Source organism: Piliocolobus tephrosceles, chromosome 12 (assembly GCF_002776525.5).
Source record: "Piliocolobus tephrosceles isolate RC106 chromosome 12, ASM277652v3, whole genome shotgun sequence".
NCBI classification, from domain to species: domain Eukaryota; kingdom Metazoa; phylum Chordata; class Mammalia; order Primates; family Cercopithecidae; genus Piliocolobus; species Piliocolobus tephrosceles.
In genome coordinates this window covers 117,681,194-117,701,977 of record NC_045445.1, presented here as the reverse complement: position 1 = coordinate 117,701,977, position 20,784 = coordinate 117,681,194, and the positions used below count along the sequence as shown (strand labels likewise).

The 20,784-nt window shown below is 38.1% G+C and overlaps 1 long non-coding RNA gene across 1 annotated transcript; it reads right to left on the bottom strand.

Annotated features, from left to right (window-relative positions):
* Positions 1-2,412: 2,412 nt before the first annotated feature.
* On the bottom strand, positions 2,413-20,197 carry LOC111536586. The gene is made up of 3 exons (XR_002729781.1): positions 19,951-20,197; positions 16,056-16,233; positions 2,413-2,746 (listed from the first exon to the last, which is right to left on the bottom strand). It is a non-coding gene; the product is annotated as an uncharacterized LOC111536586 (long non-coding RNA).
* Positions 20,198-20,784: the final 587 nt, after the last annotated feature.

Genomic DNA, 20,784 nt, shown 5'->3' with positions numbered 1-20,784 from the left:
AGTTCCCTCAACATAATAATTCGTTGTTTGTTACAGACTGAAGGTCTTTGGATTCCCTGGCAACCTAGAAAATATAACTCCCTAGCCTTGTATTCCTCAGCCTTGTACCCAGAGATGATGCGGAACACAACTGTGAAGTAAGCAAAGCTTGTGTTTCTAGTATCCTTTTTGTTTGCTGCTCCCTCATCCTTTTTGTGGCCCTTTGGGCAGCCAGAGGACTCAAGCTGCCATTTTTTTCACAAAAAGATTCCTGGCATGGATTCTACTCTGTCCTCCCTTTTCCCTCAGAAACCCGTATGCTAACCCTCCCTTGGTTTTTTATCCCAATCCCATCTAAAGCTACCTTAACTCTGAATGATTGTTTACATGGCTGACAAGCAAATGTATTCATTCAGCAAACACTTATTGAATACTTATGTGTGTCTGGCACTGTGCTAGGCACAGACATAACTGACAGAATCCATGCCCTCCAGGTGAATAGAGAAGGTCAGCAAAAATGCCAGGGGTTATAAAGCAATGTGACAATAATAAGATAGAATATATATCATACTGTTGCTAGGAGGATTAAGATAATTAATAATAATGGGCCAGGCACGGTGGCTCATGCCTGTAATGCCACCACTTTGGAAGGCTGAGGTGAGCGGATCACTTGGAGTCAGGAGTTCAAGACCAGCATGGCCAATATGGTAAAACCTCGTCTCTACTAAAAAAACACAAAAATTAGCCAGGCATGGTGGCACATGCCTGTAGTCCCACTTACTCAGGAACTGAGGCATGAGAATCGCTTAAAGAAAGGCAGAGGTTGCAGTGAGCCAAGATCGGGCCACTGCACTCCAGCCTGGACGACAGAGCAAGACTCTAAAAAAACAAAAACAAAACAGATAATTAATAATAATGAAGCACTAGAACAGTGCCTGGTATATAATGTGTTATATGCACATTTATTAGTAAATTACATGCCAGAGGAGGGTTATGCCCTAGGGAGTGTGGGAGCACAGACTAGTACCACTCATCCCAACTGGAGGTACTAAAATCCTGAGGTAGGCCTTGAAAATGGTTAGGGTTTAGCTGGGTTACAGTGTGGAAGAAACATCTTCCATGTTGAGAAAACAGCATCATGAAAAGACAACGAAACATGAAAGAATATGACATATCTCAAGAAATTCAAGAGTTTTGTTATGGATAGAATACAGGCAAAATGAGAAGGAACAGAGAATGAGACTCAAATTATAAAGAGCCCGTAGTCAGTAGATTACTTTAATTGCCTCAATTTTTCGCTCTCTTTGTATCCATGACCTTCGGTAGTGCCTCCCACGTAAGGTTGCCAGACATATTTACACTAAAATAATTACTAGTTGTTTGTCTGAAATTTACATTTAACCGGTGTCCTGTGTTTCCATCTGGCAATCCTATTCCCACAGTTACTCCGGGTTTGGTCATGTGACTTGCTCTAGCCAATGGGTCATTAGGAAATTCGACACATAGTTTTGCAAAAGTACTTGTGTCTTCTGACTTTTTTTATTCTTAGCGCCTGCCATTACCATGAGAATACGCCTGAGCTAACCTGCTGGAAGGATATGAGAGTCTAGTCATCTCATCTGTGCCGTTCTATAGCAGCCAAGAGCCAGATGATCCCCAAACACATGTGGCATCCCACCTAAGATCATTGGAGCCGCCTACCCAATCTGCAGCTGACCACAGGTGCATGAAAGAGCCCAATCAAAACCAGAAGAAACCCTCAGCCCACCCATGGACACATGAGCAATAATAAGTGATTATTGTTTTAATCAATTAATCACTTTAATCATAATACAGACAAAAAGAAACTTGCAACAAGCAGGAGTAACTTGTTATGCAAAATTATTAGAGCAATAGGTAAATGATACAGAACTGCATCTCCTAGGCAAAGGAATCCGCTAGTTCATAAAACATCTGTGGAGCACAAATCAATATTTGTGCTCAACAAATCATACAAACTTGGGGAGATAGGGTTAAAATGAAAAAAAAGTGTGAGTACTTCAATTTGAGGTACTCATACAAAATACTATTACATACATACAAAACGACTACATACAAAACACTGGGGGGAGATAGGGTTAAAAATGCTTGAGGTGACTCCCAAAGGTAATAAGAAGACAAAGTTAGGCTACAGTATAAATGTGAGTTGGCAATATTAAATAATTTATTTTATTAAGTAATTCAGTGAGACTGTAAGCTCCATAAAAGTGACAACTGTGCTTATCTTGTTTATGAAAATAGTGCCTGGCACATAGTAGATTGTTAATAAATATTTGCTGAATTGCTAGATGAATGCCTAGAAAATGATCAGTGTAGGTAGGTTATTTAATTTGATTTCAGCTTCAACTAACAAAATACCCAAATAACGGTGCCTTAAACACAAAACACATTTAATTAGCTCATATGACTAGCAAGTCTAGGGATAAGTGGTGTCAGGGTTGAGATTTGGCTGAGCAGTGTTATCAAAAACTCTAGCTGTTTCCATTCTTCTGACCCATCGTATTCAATATAATGGCTCTTCGTGTACAGGTTTGTTCCGTAGGGTCAAAAAATTGCTGCTGCAGCTCCAAACATCACATTCTTATGTGAAAGGAGATGACCAGAGTAGCCAAAGAGAATGCATACTGTGTCTCATGTCTCTATTTTCATTTAGGAGGTAGGCAATTATCCTCAGGAGACATCTCTTTACTCCTTATTGGTTAGAGTTGAATTACATGGTCACTTCACACTGCAAGAGACAACAAGAAAGTGAGTGTCTGAAGCTATCAGCCTCTGTATGTAAGTTGTGCTTTGCCATCAAGGAACATTAGGGAGTGGGGTGGATGTCGGGTAAGCGAGCAGTAAAATTTGCCATAATAGAGACAGCAAGCAAAATTTCAGGAAACATTTTGAGGCCTTAAGTACCATTAAATTTAACCTGATTGCCTATCTTTTCCTCATATGTAATTAAAATTGTGAAAAGTCACAGAATGTTTCAAATAAACTTATTTCACTTTCTAGAACAAGAAGTCCAGCAGTTGTTCCAGTTGAGTGCCATACTTTCCAGGTATTGCGGGGCAATACTGCTATTAGATCAAGGTGAAGTACTGAGTAGGATAAGATGTACTGGATTACTACTTAAGGAACTATGCTTGATAAGTTAATTAGCTTTCAGTGCCCTTTTGAAAAAAATAGTATTGAACCCCATACAAGTGACATTTCCAACATAAGGTTGCCTTTCATTTCAGTGCCAATAAAATGTTTAATGGATAATGTGTGTATGTTAAAATATCTCAGATTTAAAATTAATTTGGCAGCAAGAATCACAGAAACATGTATGACTGTGTCTTGTTGTGATAGTCGGTATAATTGGTTCTTATAACCTTAACAGATATTCCCTGTGCTCTGTAAAAACGCTTCAGAATCCATCAACTTTCCATTTAAATGTGATTGTTATTTGGGGGTGGTTAACCAAACATTTATTGCTATGAAGCTGATAAGGTTTGTTTAGTTTTTATTTTATTTATTTATTTATGTATTTTTATTTATTTATTTATTTGAGACAAAGTCTCACTCTTGTCACCCAGGCTGGAGTGCAATGGTGTGATCTTGGCTCACTGCAATCTCCGCCTCCTGGGCCCAAGTGATTCTCCTGCCTCAGCCTCCCGAGTAACTGGGATTACAGGTGTGCGCCACCACGCCCTGCTAATTTTTGTGTTTTTAGTAGAGACGGGGTTTTGCCACGTTGACCAGGCTGGTCTTGAACTCCTGACCTCAGGTGATCCACCCTCCTCGGCCTCCTAAAGTACTGGGATTACAGGCATGAGCCACTGCGCCCGGGCTGTTTACTTTTTAATAATAATAAAACTTGCCGGAGTGTCTACTTCTTTAAGACTACATTTAAGTATTCTGTTAAAATGTGTGTGGTATTCTAGGAGCTTCACGATCTATCCCTCGTCTACTTTCCCAATCTTACTGGCCTCTAATTCCAAATATATTCTGTACCCTATAGTCAAATCGAAGTACTCCCACTTCTTTTTGCACTTACTTTCATCTGTATTTTGCCTTCATCACATTTTTATCCTATCCCATCTCTAATCATTTGAATCCTCATGGATTTTGTGTCCACTCTTTCATAGAGACTTCCATGGTTCCTTTGGTCATAATTAAATTTACTCTTTTATGAACTTCATAGCTCTATTTCTTTATTGCACTATTATATGTTACCTATCTTTACACACGTTTCTGTCACTGACTAAGCTGCTGCATTCTGGTTTCTGCCTTTTCCATACCACTGAGTCTGACCTTCAAAAAATAGTCATATCTTCCTACTTATCAAGTCCAGCAGAAATTTTTCAATCCCGGTAATACTTTTACCACTCCCTCATCTAAAGATTCTCTTAGCATCTTCTGCCCAGTCCTGTGAATAAGGGCACTCAGTTTTGGACTTGCTATTCTGGTTTTGATTTTGTACAACATTTAGGCATTAGTTCTATTCTCTGGGCCATAGGTTGTTCTACTATGGGTAGGTAGGAGGTACCACAACGTCATGGCATCTTGGCGCACCACAGCCCTATAGCAGTCCTAATCCTGCATTATGAGGCATGTTATATGCTTACCAGAGTGGCAAAGGGGTGGCCAGTCCTCTTTGGGGAAGGGAGGAGATGACAGAGTTATAGCTTTCCTAGTTCACATATAACTCTTCTGAAATGATGTAACAACTCCCACTTCTTACTGTTTTTGTTTGTTTGTTTTTTTGAGACGAGTTTCAACAAGAGGAGTTTCGCTCTTGTTGCCCAGGCTGGAGTGCAATCTCGGCTCACTGCAACCTCCGCCTCCCGGATTCAAGCAATTCTCCTGCCTCAGCCTCCCAAGTAGCTTGGATTACAGGCATGTGCCACCACCTCCTGCTAATTTTGTATTTTTGGTAGAGACAGGGTTTCTCCATGTTGGTCAGGCTGGCCTTGAACTCCCGACCTCGGGTGATCCGCCTGCCTCGGCCTCCCAAAGTGCTGGTATTACAGGCGTGAGCCACTGCGCCTGGCAAACTCCCACTTCTTATAAGTGTTCTGAGGATTATCACTACATAACGTTCTATGAATCTCACTTTCTCAACTAGCTTATTTTCTGCATCTCCACTAAAATGTAAGCTCTATGAAAGCAGGGAATTTTACATGTTTGGTTCATTCTTGTATCCCTAACACCTAGAATTGAGCCTGACACATAAGAAACACTTAAAAAAGGAAGAAAAATATCTGTTGAATGAATACATGAAAAGTATTTAATATGTAATAAGTATTCAATAAATTCTAGCAACACTGAACTTCACGGAAGCCTATACTGTTGTTATTATAATTTAGATAAAGAGATGTATCTGCTCCCTTCTAGTAGTTTAGTCTATTTGTTTGAAATTTTATGTTTTTACTGTAATTGCTTTCGTTTTCTTGTTTTCTCTTTCACACTTTCAGTATGTGCATTTTTTACCTTGGCTTTATGGTAATATTCTGTTATCCTGTATTCTAAATGGGACATCTATGAGGTGGGCTTCTTTTTTATATACATATTCTCTTTTTTAAATTTTTTAAATTTTTATTATTATACTTTAAATTCTAGGGTACATGTGCACAACATGCAGGTTTGTTACACAGGTATACATGTGCCATGTTGGTTTGCTGCACCCATCAACTTGTCATTTACATTAGGTATTTCTCCTCATGCTATCTGTCTCCCAGGCCGCCACCCCTCAACAGGCCCCAGTGTGTGATGTTCTCCATCCTGTGTCCATGTTTTCTCATTGCTCAACTCCCACTTATGAGTGAGAACATGTGGTGTTTGGTTTTCTGTCCTTGTGACAGTTTGCTGAGAATTATGGTCTCCAGCTTCATCCATGTCCCTGCAAAGGACATGAACTCATCCTTTTTTATGGCTGCATAGCATTCCACAGTGCATGTGTGCCATATTTTCTTTATCCAGTCTATCATTGATGGACATTTGGGTTGGTTCCAAGTCTTTGCTATTGTGAGTAGTGCTGCAATAAATATACATATACATGTGTCTTTATAGTAGCATGATTTATAATCCTTTGGGTATATACCCAGTAATGGGATTGCTGGGTCAAATGATATTTCTAGTTATAGATCCTTGAGGAATCGCCACACTGTCTTCCACAATGGTTGAATTAACTTACACTCCCACCAACAGTGTAAAGGCCTTCCTATTTCTCCACATCCTCTCCAATATCTGTTGTTTCCTGACTTTTTAATGATCGCCATTCTAACTGGTGTGAGATGGTATCTCATTGTGGTTTCGATTTGCATTTCTCTGATGAACAGTGATGATGAGCATTTTTTCATATGTCTGTTGGCTGCATAAACGTCTTCTTTTGAGAAGTGTCTGTTCGTATCCTTTGCCAGGTGGGCTTCTTAGAGAAGACTTACAACCTTAAAAAGGTGTAATGATCACCTCAAATTTCTTTTGAAAGAAGACAATATATAAATAGAAAAAAACGCATTGAATGAAATACAGAGATCTCTTTAAAGGTAGAGGCAGATCCTCCTGGCTATATTTAACTCGGTGCACATTTTTGTCTTTATTCAAGGACTTTGAGTTCTGAATATATTTTGAAAGGCAGTCACATAGTGATGGAATAATCCCTGTGCTGGAGGTTTTATATATGAGATTAGGCTATTGATATCCCATCTGTAGAACCTGCTTAAGGTGTTGGTCCCAGTAATTACACAGCCTCTTCATGCACTGGCTTATCAGGTGACCAAAAGTCAGAGTTAGGCGGGGATAAAGAAGTCACTGCTACCATGAAACAGAAATAAACTAAGTGAATATGGCAATACAATTATGCTTTTGGCCTCATAAATGTTTTATTACTTCCAGCCAAGTGATCTAGTTACACTGGTCACTTTCTGGCCAGTTCATGTTTATATATTTATTCAACAGCTATTTATTGAGCATTTGCTATTAATTTGAGTTCCAGTTCCACACTTACTACGTGAATATCATTGGGCACCACTCTGTGCCTCAGTCTCCTTATCCATAAAATAGAGATAATAATAGTACCTGCTTATATAGAACTGTGGACAGATTAAGTAAGCAAGCATATGTAAAGCACTTAGAACAGGTTTCAGCAAATGCAAAGTTCTCCATGGATGTTAGTTATCCTAGAGGCAATAAATTCCCTTTCTACTTACACAACTTTACATTAAATTACCATCACTTGCAAGCAAGAGTCTTGATTTAAAGAAACTGCAGCTCAAAGAGGTGACATATAACCTGCCTGAGATCATATAGCAAAATGAATGGCAGGTTATCTCCAAAAACCCAAATGATTGATATCACCACTCTAGTGCCCCTGAACAGATTTCTGAGACTTCAGATTCCTACCTGCGGCTGGAGCATATGCAATTCCTGCTAGTCAAAGGACGCCCACGGGATGTGAGGACTATCAGCACTGCCTAGGATGCTAAGATTCACTTCTGGTTGATGCCCCTTTTACACTGCTGCAAGCTTGAGGTCTCCAGGAGTTAGCTACACTGTTAACACTAACCTCCTTGTCCCTAGAGTTACAGGCTCTGCAAAAACTTTTGGACAAAAACACTAAGTTGTTAAGAACAGAGGAGGGAAGAACATGCCTGTTACGCAGATGTTGGCCCACCTTACATGATGTGAGTAGTACTCTGATGTTAGCTTGAATAAATCAGTACTCCTGGCAGTAAAAACATTTAGTCCCTGCAAAAAGGTTTATCTGGCAGTTTAAACCATATTATTATCTGTATAGGTGTATGTAAACGTATTTATAGATACAGATATACTCACAGATAAAAATGTAAATATTTTAAAGTACTAATTCTATCACCTTATATCAATATAGATAGATGATAGATAGATGATACATAGAAAAATAAGATATATATATGTATACATATACCAATTACATACTAAGAAAAAAATGTGTTTGTGTGTGTGTGTGTGTAGGTATTTTTGAGCATTTATATGCTAGGCTCTGTGGCTCAGGACTGTACATAATTTTTTCAATTAATACATCCATATATTAATAGTTATTGTATCTGTCTGGTGGCTCTACAGATGGTCTTAATTTATACCTTTTTATTTACCAAGTTTTCTACATTGAGCATATATTGTTTGGAGGTTACTGAAACAGTTAAGTACCTGTTTGTTACTTCTCGGGAAATAATTCACCCTGAGTTAAATGTTTATGAAATTCCTGATACTTCTCAGGAGCCATGTTCTAATTATTTTACAAACCTTATCTCATGTAGTCATCATAGAAACTCCATGGGGTTGATATTATTATCCTAAGTTTTAGAGAATGAGGTTCAGAGGAGGAACTCACTCAAGGACGTACATGTAACAAGTAGCATAATCTCCAAGTCTTTGAATCGTACAACATCAGAAGAAGTAGAGGAAATAAATAAAATAATAAAATTGAGATGCATTGTGGGCAAATCCTGAAATGAAGGTTGAATATGTTCGCTAAAATTGTTATTACAATAGTATCTGTGACTTTAATTATCTCCATCCCCTGCAAGCAGAGAGTATCATAATAATCGTATTTGAAGGGGAACAGTCATGGCTGGCAGGACACACAAGCAATTTGGAAAATAATTTAAGTGAAGTTGAAGGCAGTCTGAGTATATAGCCATTATTCTATTCACCTTAGAGTTTGCTAGACATGATTAATTGTAGAGGAAAATATTTGAAGAATACATCCTTTGAAAAAGTAGCAGAGGTGAATGAACTCAAAAGAGAGCAAAAGATGGTTCACATTATTGAAATATAAAATTCTCATGATCCTCTAAGACAGAATCCCACTCATTCCAAACAGATCAAATACTACTGCAGCTGGGTCCTACCTACTTAAGTAGTACCGACATGGACTTTGAAAATCGCAAAATACTAACTATGTTCAGAAATTTGTGTAGTTCCAGAGATCATTTCTTGCCCTTTAAGAAAGTTTCATACTGAATGCTTAACGACAACAGTAATCAAGAACAGATTTTACTTCAAAATCAGTGAGATATTCAAATAGAAAGAGAAAATTACTCAGATCTTCTTCTTTCCTCCTTACTGTAGTTACAAGCATGATTTCAGCTTGAGACTCAAAGAAATTATTCACATAAATATAAGCACTTACCTACAAACTCACTCAAAATTCAAGTGAGGTCTTTTAGTGTTATGATATTATTAAATTATATAAAACAATGTCAAATATATTTACAACCAATCAACTACAAGTAAAAAGAAAAAGCACTTAGGGTTTTTGTTAACAGATGGTTAAGTGATAGGAAAGCGGAAGTAAATGACATAGTCCCAGGGTATTTAATATAGTCCCCCAGAGGAAACCATCACACAAACATCAGCCCTGAGCCTCTAACATCTAACTACATCTACATGTGCTGTCTCCACTGAGGAAGGATGCGAGTTCTCAATCTTTGGTGTCTTGTACCATTTTAATTGCAAAAAAGGACACAAAGGAGATACTCAGAATGGCAGAGTTTGTAATACTAACTATCATAAACAGTCAGGTTCTTCCTACTAAAGAGGAGAGAAAATAATTTCCAGGGCAGAAAGATAGCTATATGAATTGATTAATCAGGTAAAATGGTTTTGATGATAAAGATACATTTCCTCCTCCTGCAGCTCCACTTTACTTCCCAGCTGCTGCCACATCTTTATCCTCCTTCACAGCCAAGCTTCTCAATAGAGCGTCTTCACTTGCTTCCCACGTTTTCGTTTCTTACGCTCTCCTCCTCCATTGCATCTGGCTGTGGTCCCAGTCTCTCTACCAGAATCCCTCTGGTAAGGTCACCAGTGACCTCCATTATTCTATGTACTGGCATTATGTCAGGGAACAATAACAGACAAAAGACAATAACTAAGTTTGGAAGCTAGAAAGCAGTTAATGAGTAATACTGACTGAGAAGACCAGAGAAAGCTGAATGCAATCGGTGGGTAGCAGGATCCAAAAGCTAACTGATGGCTTCTACAGAGCTCCAGAAAGGTTAAGAAATTACAGGATCAAGGAACTAATTATGGCATGGATACCAATAGGACTGAAAAATGGGAAGATATGTGAAGGCTGTATAGACCCCTATATCTCCTCCCTACTCCACACAACCAGGACCCCTACAGAACCACTGACACGTAAGAACACAGCTAATCCTGTTCTCCCTCCCCCAACCCCAGCCACTACCATGCGTACACACAGACCAAGGGCAGTAAAGTTGAAGATTTCACTGGAAGCTAATCAGTCAAAGGGAAAATGACCTATACTGTCTCACCCGATCAGCCTAGAGGAGTAACCAAAATCATGCAATTACAACAGACCACACTTGGCTTCACTTGGAAGAAAAATGGTCTCATACATTCTTACCTGTAGTGTGTGAGAGTTGAAGCTGCTCCACATTCCCACTACCACTTGGTATTGTCAGACTAATTTTTTTCCTATCTGGTGGTTATATTTTGGTATCTTATTGTAGTTTAAGTTTGCATTATCCTGATTATAAATGGAATTGACCAACTTCTTCTGTGCTTTTATCACTTGATGTCATCTTTACGCAGTATCTGTTCATGATTTTGGACCATTTTGCTACAGGATTGTTTGTATTTTTCTCACTTTTTTGTAGGAGTTCTTTCTATATTTCCAGCGGTAGTCCTTTTTTGGCCGCATATATTGCAAATCTCATCTTCACTCTGTGCCTTTTCTTTTACATGTTAGTTATGATTTTTGATATTTGCTCCTAATTTTAAATTATTGATCTTAATCCTTAATGGTTAGTGATTTTAGTGTTCTGTGTAAGAAGTCTTTCCCTACCTTGAGGTCATGAAAATATTCATTTATATTTACTTACAGAAATTTTATCATTTTGCTTTTCACATTAAGGTTTATGATACATCTAGAAATTATGTTATGTATGGTTTGAGGAACAGATTGCAGTTTTTTTTTTTTTTTTTTTTTGTCATATCATTATCCAATTGTCCTCTCCTCACTTATTGAAAAACTGTCCTTGCTCTGCTGCCATGCCCGGTTTGTCACAAATCATGCTTGGACTTATATCTGACTTTCCTCATCAGTTGCATTGTTCTATTCATTTATCTGCAGACCAGTACAATAACCGCTGTCTTTTACAATAAGTTTTGATATCCAGTAGTGTAAGACTTCCCACCTTGTTAATATCCTTCAAGATAATTTGGTCTATTTAGCCTTTTGTATCCCCATCTAAATTTCAGGATAAGTATGTCAAGTTTCACTAAAAAATTTGATGAGTTTTTGGGTGGCATTTTATTACATCCAGTGGATTAATTTGGAATAATTGTTATGTATACAAGAACAAACCAATTGATCCACAAAGACAATATATCATTTAATCTATTTGGATTTTCTTTAATTTTTATCTTTAACTTAAAGAGAGAAATTGAGGTTTTCTCAGCAAATTAGATTTATTCCCAGATACTACATAATTTTCAATTATATTATAAATTATATGTTTGTTTTATTTTCTATTTGTTGCTACTACACAGAATCATTTGATTACATAATCAACATAGTGATTTTCAATGTTGATTCAATATCCAACCACCTTGTTAGATGCGGCTAATTTGTCTGTTGATTCTTTTACATTTTTCGTGTACACACAATGATATCATTTGTGAATGTCTGTTTTACTACTTCCCTTTCAAATCTGCCCAAACTTTCCCAAGATGCCTATTTTCCCAGATACTTGCTATATCATTGTTCATGCATACAAAGGTATTACATTTTTAAATAAGTTTTTACAGAGAAATGGCACATATGCAGAAAATGCATAAATCACAATTATATAAGTTGATGATTAGTCACAAAGATAACACATCTATGTAACCACCAACCAAATCAAGAAATAGACCATTATCCATGCATCACAAGCTTGCTCCTTACCCCCTCATAGCCCTTAACCCAAGCTTACTCTGAAAAGTAATCAATGTCCTGATTTCTAACATTATAGCCTAATTTTGCCTTTTTAAACTTCATATAAGTGCATTATTTAACCCTTTTTTTTTTTTTTTAAACAGGGTCTTACTCTGTTGCCCAGGCTGGAGTGCAGTGGCACAAATACAGTTCACTGCAGCCTCAACCTCCTGGGCTTAAACCATCCTCCCACCTCAGTCTCCTGAGCAGTTGGGACTACAGGCACAACTGGCTAATTTTTTAATTTTTTTTTAGACAAGTTCTCACCATGTTACCAAGGCTGGTCTCCAAATCCTGTGCTCAAGCAGTCCTCCCATCTTAGCATCCCCAAATGCTGGGATTACAAATGTCAATCACTGCACCCGGCCATATTTAAACTTTTGTGTTAGTTTCTTCCCTGATATTAGTAAGTATACATTGTACTATGCATAACTATTCATTTGCATTGCTGTGTAGTGTTCTACTGCAATCTACCACGTTGATGACGTTTTGGTAGTTTCCAGTTTGGAGTTAATATGAATAATGTTGTTATGAGCACTCTTGTATATATCTCTTGTTATATATATGTACACATTTCTGTTCAATAATGTCTAAGAATGAAAATGCTGGGTCAATAGAATAAATGGGTAAAACACATGACATCCCAGTAAGTACAGTGAAAGTATCATAAAATAGTGAGTAAGATCACAACAGGTAGAGTTGCAATGCATGTATGTGTTTGAGCATGTGCAATCATTTATCTACAGGCTCCGGAGGAGCTGTGCAAAACATTCCTGGCCACAGAAGTTAAGTAACTTGCCTAATAACTACATGAGTTCAACCGATACTTTTAGATTTCTTATCAAGTGCTTGGCATTGTTTTAGACCGGGAATCCAATGGTGAATACAATGTAGTTGATTCCTTCAAGTTGCTTACAGTTCAGCACAGAGGTTCTCTCTCTAATGGGTTTTGGAAATGCATGGAGCATTTTTAGTTTTCACAATGTATATTCCCACACAAAACACTAAGAATTTCCCCACTGAGAAATACTAGCCAATCTAAGATTTCTCTGACTTCAATCAGGTATTTTTTCTAACCAGTCATACTATCTCTAGGGAAAATAACAAACTTATTTGCAAAGTTACTGATGATTTTAAATGGGTCAGTGATGTTACATAAAGAAACAAAATCATAATGCAAGGGTCAGTTCTCAGAGAAATTTAATACATCAAAGAAAAAATGTGAGAGAAGCAAAGAAACAAGAGATATGAATAGGCAAAATGAGATAGAAGAGAAAGTCCATGTTGTTTTGGAAAAGAGTTCAATAAATGAGTCTTTGAAAATATTTGGAAGATACCTGGCATTATGATTTTGTTTCTTTATGTAACGTCACTGACCCATTTAAAATCATTAGTAACTTTGCAAATAAATTTGTTATTTTTCCCTAGAGAAAGTATGACTGGTTAGAAAAAGTATCTGATTAAAATCAGACAAATCTTAGATTGGCTAGTATTTCTCAGTGGGGAAACTCCTAGTATTTTGGGTAGGAATACACATTGTGAAAACTAAACAAGAAAAATGAGAATAAGAAACATACATGATGATAAACAGAAGTCAAGGGGAGAGATAGGAAGGTTGTATGTACTCACTTTAGAACCTAGTTGAAAACCATGAGTTTGAAAATGTTGATGTAATTTTAGTTGTTTATACTTGTAGTTTTAGGTTGCTAATTTTTAGAAAAAAGCCTATTGTGGTCTCTCTGAAAAGTGTAGAAGTCAGAGTAACTTCTAATGTATGTAACATTTAGATACAGTATAATTTTTGACATGAAAATCATTCAATAATACGCAGAATTCCACACTTGAGTAAAGGGATCTCAACAGAATGTGTTTGGGGGCTAACTGAAATTTAGAATAAACTCAAAATCAGATTTGGACAGCCCAGAAAAAGCATTGGGTTTATCATAAGTCTTTAGTTTGGATTTTGGTTCTAAAACCATTAACTTGTGAAATCCTGGGGGAAGGAACTTGATCTGCCCAAGCACCCATTTTGTTGTCTCTAAAGTAGGCCTAGTATCTTGGAAGGTTGTCATTGCTGAACGAATTGAGCACCTGCTGTCTTTATCCAAAGGTTTGGGGAAGTAATAATATCATTCAAATTCAGCATTGCCACCCCCTTCAAAAAAAAAGTCAGAACCCACAATGTCTGCTAATGATAGGCTACTAAAGTTCATGGCCCTTCAGTCCCTGCCTCCTACTACTTAAATGGAAATTCTGAAGGTGGTGCTTCCCTAATTTGCAGAGGAAAAATGTTCAGCACAGCACATATTCAAAACTCTCTTTATTAATCCCTCAGGCTCTCAGGATTTTCCGTGCTTATTACAGCCCTGCAATATGTAGTTTCGATGGTCTGTGGGAACATCATTGTGATATATTGTTGAATGTTGCTGGTTCTAGCTTTCATTCTCTATTAATTGTTCAAAACTTCCACACAGCTTAGTATTGTTGGTTGCGTGAGTCCTAGTGTGAGAATTCCTGTATAATATATTCCTAAAAAGGGCATTCACTTTTATATACTGTTGGTGGAAATATAAATTGGTGCAACATTTCTGGAGAGCAATAGGCAATCCATCAAAATTTAAATGCACATACTCTTTGTCCCCAGAGTTCCAGTTCTAGAAATTTATCCTACGGGTATACTTTCTTGTGTGCACAAAGACATATGTTCAAAATTGTTGCAGCATTTCTGTAACGGCAAGAGAACCAAAGATACACGTCTATTATTAGAGGATTGACTGAATCCGTTGTGTGTAATATCCTACAACCTTTGAAAAGCATGAGGTAGAGCAATATGCAATAGCAAAGAAAGAGGTTAGAACAATATTTTTAAAAGATTACAGAACAGCATATGCGGAAAATATTTAGGTAAGTTTCTATGTATCTGTGTGTTTATGTGCAATGGATAACATCCATTGTCAATAGCTTTATTTGCGTTTAGAATAATGTAGGAAATTGTCACTTTCTACTTTATATGCTTACATATCATTTGAATATTTCATTAAAAACATCATGGGTCCTATATAATGTTTAAAAGGGACCTTTCCTTTTTGAAAAAAAAAAGTATTCTTTAAGGATCATTGTTCCAATTTGTCATGGCCATTTAAAAACATATCTTATTTTACAATCCCACATAAATTACAAACACTGACAGATATTTTCCTCAGTCCAGATCACCAGCTAAGATTTATTCACAAGATTGATCCACCCATTTTGGCTTCCTCCCAGTCAACTGTCATTGACTCCTTGGATTTCCCTGGAGCGCTGTGACACCATCCTGGCTCATGCCCTTCCCCTAACTGTACCCTACTTCCTGTTGTTTCTTACTTACTAAGTCTTCATTTCTTTCACCCACTCTTGTTACCTGACTCACTTGATTCAGGAGCTCACGTGTATTCCAGGACACACCTTTCCACCTTTTTTTGGACCCAATAGTGACCAAAATGGCATGCATATAAATAGATCAAATATATGAAGTACCATCCCTGTGGCATGGACATTTATCGCTTACCAAATACCTATGTTTTCACATATATTTCCTGGTCTCCTTGCAATTGAATAGTCAAAACTGACTAGCTCTAGGCAATGGACTTTGAGTAGAAGTGGGTATTTATGGGCTCAAGTAATGACAAGTTGCTGTGGCACCCTCAGCATTCTCCTCTTCTATTATGATAATCTAAGACAGCAGGATGGCAGTGAACTCGATACCTGAGTTACTACCTGGAAGGGAGTTTCCATGGAGAATGATGACCTACAGCTGGAAGTTTACTTTATTCAGTAAATCACTGAGATTTGGGGATTAAATTGTTATCTATCGTATCTAAAATGTATATTAACAACAGAGTTAGCATAATGTCACCGCCTTATTTGTCGATAAGACAACTGGATTATTCAATCATTTTTAAGTGTCTTGTACAACAGCTCCAATTTGGCATATTGCAACAGAAAGGTTGTATTCAGTCTGAGCATGTTTTATTTAGACTACATATTGTTTTAAAAATGTTCGAATTATTTTTCAATATTTAAAATCAGGACATTTTACCTAAAAAGTCATCCATATCTTCATCTTCTGTTGAGAAATGGGAAGCCCTGATGACACTGAGCCAATATTCTCACTTGTCAGTAATTAGGTAGAGCTGAGTAACAGTTGTCCTGTTTACACAAGGCATCATCTCCCAGACTGCCACAGCTGCTACCACTCTTAGCCTCTGTGGTTGGCCCTGTGAATAGATGCAATGATAAGCAAAACAGATGCCATACCTATACTGGATAAATTCATCTGCCCCACCAGATCCACCCTGATCCACTCTTCACCATAGGCCCCACCATAGGCCCCACCATAGGCCGCACCAGATCCACTCTTCACCACAGGCCCTCTTGCCCTCTGGTGTCTGGCTGAGTTTAGCTAATAGGTAGATAAGAAAGGTTTAAAAAGAAGTAGAAGAGTGAAATCAGTGTATGCCTTTCTCAAACTCTATCCAATACGGTTACCATGGACTGGCTGTCATCTTCGACCTAGAGTTGCCACTCCTGTTAGGCTTTCCTTCTCCTCTGCTTGAACTTTCATGACTGAAGAAGGTGATGGCACCAAGATACTAATAACCTGGGGGTGCTATACTATTCCTTGCTTTTCTTTCACCGCACCCACCACTTCATAAATAGTCCCCTTATTAAATCCTGCTAAAATGATCTGAGAGTGCCATGTCTTTCCTATGGGAACCCTGACTGATAGAAATCCCTATCCTGGCAGGATTTATATGATTGGCCAAAGCATTCCTGAAAGGCTCATTTGAGGTCTTAGGTAACTTTCTTTACCTTTCTTCTTTTAACCTTTGCTTTTTCCTTCTCATTTCTCCTTTTTTAAATTTTTTTATTTTTTATTTTTTTTTGAGACAGTTACCCAGGCTGGAGCGCAGCAGCATGACCTCAGCTCACTGCAACCTCTGTCTCCCGGGTTCAAGCAATTCTCCCACCTCAGCCTCCTAAGTAGCAGGGACTACAGGTGCGCACCACCATATCTGGCTAATTTTTGTATTTTTAGTGAAGACAGGGTTTCACCATGTTGGCCAGGCTGGTCTCAAACTCCTGACCTCAAGTGATCCACCCACCTTGACCTCCCAAAGTGCTGGGATTATAGACATGAGTCACCGCACCTGGCCTCATTTCTCCTTTTTACTCATCTTCCTTGTGCTTGTCTTGAGGTCAGCCTATTTACTCAAGTCAGGATATTTTCCTGAGACATATTTATTTAACATTGTTTGTTGGTTATTTTTGTGGCCTAGTACATCAAGTCTCAACCGTGACATTGTAACACAAAACTAGCCATTGGATATCAAGTACGGCCCAAGTAATTCATTACTAAAATTATTATGATACTAAATTTTACAAATATGTTAGAGTTCAATTAGATAAACTGAAGCCATCTAGTTACCTTGAGAAGGAAGAGACTTATTATGGATAATAAAAGTGTACATGATTCTTGAAAGTGCTGGAGGAGCCAAGGTCAGGAAGGTGGCTTTCAGGAAATGTGGGAGTAGAAGAATTGCAGGGAAGCTGCCACCAGCGACCCCAGCCACTTCCAGCACTGTAATGGGTGAGTCTCATGATAACCTCTGAAAGTCAAAGCCACCACCATCAAGAACCTCAACTACCACCCTGTACTAGGAAGAATAATGGCTTCTGCTTCTGTTCCCGCTTCCAAACAGTATGCAGGTGTTTCTAATTGGTGAAATCTAATTGAAATCCTATTCACATTCACGAGGGAGCCTGGGAAATACATTTTCCAAGATTCAACCCTGGGGATATGGGAGATAACTCAGTGTATACACTAACAAAAAGTATTGCTCACAAGTGAGATGTTTTCTTATAAATACAAAAAGAGATTCAAATTTGTTCCTATAATAACACATTTTCCTGCATTTGAATGCCAAACTTTCCTGAGTGGGGAAAGAATGGCATGAGGTAACAGTGAGTGAGCTGGTAATTCACATCACAGTATGTTTACTCATGAGACCATTGTTGAGACAGGAAAAACTGTTGAAAACCATTCAACTAGATAATCTGGAAACACATCTTCAAGGCTTCTTCCCCAGCTCCACAGCATCATGTTCTTGAGACATGCTAATCAAATAAAAGGTGATAATTTTACTTTAAGGATGAGACTGCAAGCTTTGTTTATCATCCCTTGAAGAATATTTTCGGTCTTGGAAAGGAGATAATTTGAGATCCTGCCAAAATGTGTGGCTTCAGATTAATCTTAATTTAGTGTCTTGACTAAACTAATACTGGAATTGCTTTCTTGTACATAGTTCAGAGCAATTTTTCACTTGTGTTGTGTAAGCATTCATATCTTCTTAGTCACCACCCTTAGTGTTAGCCATTTTCAATAATAATAGAATGGATTCTTCATTTATTATAAGGTGATAGAAAGTTCATCAGTCATTTTCGGGTCCATGTAACTCTCCTTCTGAATTCTGAGAAGCAGTAGAGTAAAGCTTTTTATCATTTTTTCCCTTCAAAATATTTGGCACTTTAAATATTATTACATTTATATTATACATGTTTTGTTTATGAGTTTCTTGTGCTAATTTAAATAGCTATTTTCAGGTTCATGTTACCCTTAATCTGGAGGCAGTAGGGAGTAGAGGTTAAGCACATGGAGGTTGGCATCAGACTGTTTGGGTTCCAAATCTGGCTGAACCACTACCAGCCATGTAACCTTGAGCAAGTTTCCTAATCGTTTGCCTCAGTTTGCTTACCTGGTAAGTGGGAATAACAATAGTATCTATCTTATAATGTTGTCATGATGATTAAGTGGGCTAATGTATGCAGAGTACTGAGAACAGTGCCAAGCATGCAGCAAGAGCTCAATAGTATTAGCAATTATTATTATCCAATGACTAACCTCTCCCATGGGCTTAATCAAAACTGCTGAAACCTGTACTTGAAGCTTCCCTACTCCATACAGTGGTACTGGCTCTAAGAATCTCTTATATATCATCGTGTAAAATTTGTGTGTCTGGTGGATTGAATCATGCATTGATTGCCAGTAGATACTGTTTTCTGAAATATCTCATCTACTTTCTTAAGCAGAAAATGCTTCGGAAACACTTTGAAAGTTGGACTGTTTCTGCACAGAAAATAAGGGCTGCAGGCTCACTGAATTACATGTAGTTTCCCAACTATGCCAGGGTCTCTCACTCTTCTGTGGCTTTATATGTGCTGTTTCTCTATCTGCAATGCCCTTCATCCTTCTCCATTTGGATAAATCTTGCTCATCCCTTAAGACTCAGTTTAAACATTGCCTCCTCTGAGAAGTCACTACACACAATTTCTTTTAAAAAGTCAGGAAACAACAGGTGTTGGAGAGGATGTGGAGAAATAGGAACACTTTTACACTGTTGGTGGGATTGTAAACTAGTTCAACCATTACGGAAAACAGTATGGCAATTCCTCAAGGATCTAGAACTAGATGTACCATATGACCCAGCCATCCCACTACTGGGCATATACCCAAAGGATTATAAATCATGCTGCTATAAAGACACATGCACACGTATGTTTATTGCGGCACTATTCACAATAGCAAAGACTTGGAATCAACCCAAATGTCCATCTGTGACAGACTGTTTTTTTTTTCTTTTGAGATGGAGTTTCACTCTTGTTCCCCAGGCTGGAGTGCAATGGCACCATTTCGGCTCACTGCAAGCTCCATTTCCTGGGTTCAAGCGATTCTCCTGCCTCAGTGTCCCGAGTAGCAGGGATTACAGGCACCCACCACCACGCCCATCTAATTTTTTGTATTTTTGATAGAGACGAGGTTTCACCATGTTGGCCAGGCTGGTCTCGAACTCCTGACCTCAGGTGATCCACCCACCTGGGCCTCCTAAAATGCTGGGATTGCAGGCTTCAGCCACCATGCCGGGCCCACTACTCACCACTTCTACTGGCCAATCCAATACCAAATTCGATGAACTAGCCACCACTGTCCTTCCAGGTCTCTATGCACTCCTGTGTCATTGTATTTATCTTTACCTCACTTTCTTGTCTTCTTCCATCATCAGTCTATGCATTCTTTCAGTTCACGAACTTTTACCTTTATCCGATGCATCAGGAAAAATGATTTCATAGAACAAAGTAGAATTCAATAAACAATTCTCAATAAATGAATAAACATATATCTACCAAACATAACATTTCTTTATTATTTTGGATGTGTTCTGTGGAGCATACCAAAGAAGGATAAAGCATGATCAAAGCTGTAAGGAATGTATAGTCTAGCTAGAAGAAGAAAACACAGACACATGAAAATGTAAACAAGAAAGACAGTATATCAGCCATTAACGCAATAAGACCACATCATAAACAACCTCTAAATCAATTTTTTTTTTTTTTTTTTTTTTTTTTTTTTTTGAGATGGAGTCTCACTCTTGTAGCCCAGGATGGAGTACAATAGCATGATCTTGGCTCACTGCAACCTCCGCCTCCTGGGTTCAAGCGATTCTCCTGCCTCAGCCTCCTGAGTAGCTGGGATTACAGGTGCCCACCACCACACTCGGCTAATGTTAGTATTTTTAGTAGAGATGGGGTTTCACCATGTTGGCCAGGCTGGTCTCGAACTTCTGACCTCAGGTGATCCACCCACCTCAGCCTCCCAAAGTGCTGTGATTACAGGCGTGAACCACTATGCCTGGCTCTCTAAATCTTAATGACATAAAACAGTAAGCAGTTTTTTCACTCAGAGTTCTGCTGGTCAGCTTTAGGTTTGGTTC